General features: G+C 36.4%; 1 long non-coding RNA gene across 1 annotated transcript; it reads right to left on the bottom strand.

Moving 5' to 3' along the window:
* Positions 1–610: 610 nt before the first annotated feature.
* LOC133778078 (uncharacterized) lies at positions 611–3072 on the bottom strand. Its single transcript, XR_009868989.1, has 2 exons — positions 1154–3072; positions 611–917 (listed from the first exon to the last, which is right to left on the bottom strand). It is a non-coding gene; the product is annotated as an uncharacterized LOC133778078 (long non-coding RNA).
* Between the last annotated feature and the right edge of the window lie 320 nt (positions 3073–3392).

The following is a 3392-nucleotide window of genomic DNA, read 5'->3' as shown; positions in this document are numbered from 1 at the left end:
ATGAATCATAGCATTTGTAGCCCCGATGGTTAGATTGATACCCCAAGAAGACACACGATGTGGAGCATGTTTGAAGTTTGTGAATTGAGGTGGAAGGGAATAAAGGATAACATAAGCGACTGAAAACTCTAAGATGAGAAAATGAGGGATTTTTTTTTTTATAGAGAATTTTGTTGGAGATTTGTATCCTAAGATTTTGGTGGGAAGAATATTTAGAAGGTATGTTTCCAGTTCAAGGGCATGATGCCAAAATGACGGTGGCATCGGTGAGTGAGCTAGTAACGTTCGAACAATATTATTAATGAATTTTATTTTTCATTTAGATTTTTTGTTTTGAGGAGAAGTGTGGGAAAAGAGAAACGAAAATGTATGCCATTAATTTCACAAAAATGATGGAATGGGCCATTATCAAATTCTCAACCATTATCACATTAAAAAAAATATTTCCCTTTCAAATTGTGTTTTAATAAATGCTTTAAATTTAAGAAAAAGGTAAAATAGTTGTGATTTCTTAGCAAGTGGAAATGTCCATAAAAAATTAGTATAGTTGTTAAGAAAATGGATATAATATATATGGTCGGAGGAGCTAACAATTGAGGAGGTTCATAAATCACTGTGAACAATATCAAATGGCATAGTAGTAAAAGAAGTAGAATCATAAAATGACAACTATACAGATTTCCCAAGTGGACAAGAATGACAAAAAAAGTTTCGGGCTTTATTACATGCAATGAATTTGTTACGACGAAGAGAATTGAAAACTACATTTCCCGGATGGCCTAAACGGGAATGCCACACGTGAGGAGAAATGACAAAGCTTAAGGAAAACAAGTTAATGGAATGGCCTGATTTTTGGTGAATGGGTAGAGATCTCTTGAGTTTTCACACCTCATTAGGGGACTCCTCGTCCGTAAATCCTTCATAGAGAATCCAAATGGATCAAATTCAACAAAAACCATATTATCAATAGTAAATTTACAAACAGAGATAAGGTTTTTGATGAGTTGAGGAGCATGCAACACATTTTTGAGATGTAATTGAGGGGTTGTTCTGGGTAGTGAGGTATTACCATAACCACGAATCAATATTTTGCTGCCATTGCCAACAATTATTACATGATTTTTGCTCAAATTAAAATAAGGTGAGAGTGTACCTTGGCTTGCAGTCATGTGGGAGGTTGCCCTGGTATCCGTATACCAATCATCATCCGGTTGATTAATCGAGAGAGTATGCATTGCCGCTTCAACATCGGTTGATGCCACACTAGGAGGTGCGGTGGAAGTGTAGAATGACTGTGGGGGACGGGAACCGAGAACACCTTGTTGCCTTGCTGCAAGTGGTCGCTGCCACAGAGTGGTGGGATACGGGCAAGGTGGGGTTTTCCATGGCTGCTGTGGGATCCACGCACTCCATAGCGGGTAGGTCCATTGAGGTTGCCCTTCTTGTAGACGTGGCTGCCATGGCTGCTGCTGCTGGTTGCCTCCACCGCGATAATTTTTGTTATTCCTTCCTCGACCTCGGCCACGGGAATTGTTCCTTTTGCCACGATTATTATTATTGCTTGCATTTTTATTACGATTATCCTACTGTCCAGAAGAAACAGAATTATCAGTAGAAGAAGTTACAAGCAAAGACGAGGTCAAACCCGAGTCACGTTGGGCACGTTGTTGTATTCTTTTCTCCTCTAAACAGAGCATTGAACGAGCCTTGGAAAAGGAAGGAAGAGGGTCACGTTGTTGAATAATAGTGACAAAGCCGCTGTAGGCTTCGATGAGTCCAGCAACAAGTTTCAATACCAATCTTTGATCCGAGATTTTTGCACCTACGTTTGCTAATTGATCCGCCAATACCTTCAATCAGTTATAGTAGGCTAAGACATTGAGAAAATCACTAAGATGAGTAGCAGTGAATTCAATCTCGAGAAATACGACACGAGAATTTTGATTGTCTTGGAATATGTCCACCAAGCGATTCCAAGCATCTTTGACCTTATCATCCAAATTAATGATGGAGTTTAGGAGATCAGTAGATATTGTGCTATAAATCCATTGAAGGACTATATCATCTAGCTTATCCAAAAGAGCCTTTGCAACTGCTTTTTCAACAACTATGGAGGAGTTGCCGACCGGCGTCTCTGTAGATTCTGATGGAACGATGTGGTCGTACACCTGATGAGCACGACAATGCAGCTTGAATAGAGTAGAGCAATTTATATATTGGTCGTTTTCCATGTCAAGCACAACAGGGAACTGTTTTGATGTTGGTGACGGTGGTGGCGGGGTGAATTTTGGAGTTGGCCATTGAAAGGGAGTAAAAGAGAGATAGAGAACAATGATAGAGGTGTTTCCCTAAACAACTGATACCATGAAAGAATTGAATCCCCTTTATTTTTATTCCATCGATTAGCTTATATACAAGTGTTGTAACGTAAGGCTACAAATATGGGATTACAACTGTTTAACAATAATATAGCTAACAAATATTCAAACTATATATTCAAAGACTATAAATTCAAAAACTATATATTCTAACACTGTAAAATTATTAATGAAAATACAATACTTAATCAATGCAATTTCTATATGATATCAAGAATTATGATTTTTTTTTCAATCATTATTATTTTAAATTGGTGAAAAGGTTGGAGTTTTCAAAAGTTTCAAAGTGTACCTGTGGGCTTTTTTATCTTAACAAAATGAGTGCTTTCTAATTCATTATAAGGCCACCTAATTGTTTTAAGAAAATAGTGTGATATATTAAACTTAGTTGGTTTTAAAATTTTAATTTTGTCTTTATTATAGTTTGTTTAGATATCCTTACATATTTTTAAATTTATTTGTGACAACATATAATTGATTAATTTTCTTTTTATATATAGTATGCATGTATTTTTACCTTACTCAATATGATGATGGTTGTTCCTTCTTGACTAGGTGCTTAAAATAACTTCAATTTGTGTCGTGGCTGGGGATAGTTTGAATAAACTAATTTCGAAACTCAGCTTAAAAATGGTGAGTTTAGTTTAGCCTGAAAAGTGGTTACTGGTCTGGTCTCTCATCTCAAACACAAGTTATTCCAAATCTCTCATTTTTGTGTGGAAAAAGATTTGGCAATATAATCTAATCTAATGGAGAGAATCAAGTTGCTCCTTTGTCTAGCAGGAAGTGACCCACGTGGCATGTTTTAATTAGAGTCTGTTTCGAGTTGAGTTGAGTTGTTTCGCTGTTAAAATTGTTTGGATCCAACATACATCACAATAAGCCAGCTCATGATCTGGTGTGCGTGTTTTGCCTTTTGTCTTTTTCTTGCTGTTTTCGATTTTATTTTTTTTAAAAAAAACATTTAATGCTTGGACGGTCTTTCTTTTTCGTTGGAATATGTAAATTATGATG

The sequence above is a fragment of the Humulus lupulus genome, chromosome 5, assembly GCF_963169125.1.
Source record: "Humulus lupulus chromosome 5, drHumLupu1.1, whole genome shotgun sequence".
NCBI lineage: Eukaryota > Viridiplantae > Streptophyta > Magnoliopsida > Rosales > Cannabaceae > Humulus > Humulus lupulus.
This window is presented reverse-complemented; position numbering and strand designations above follow the sequence as displayed.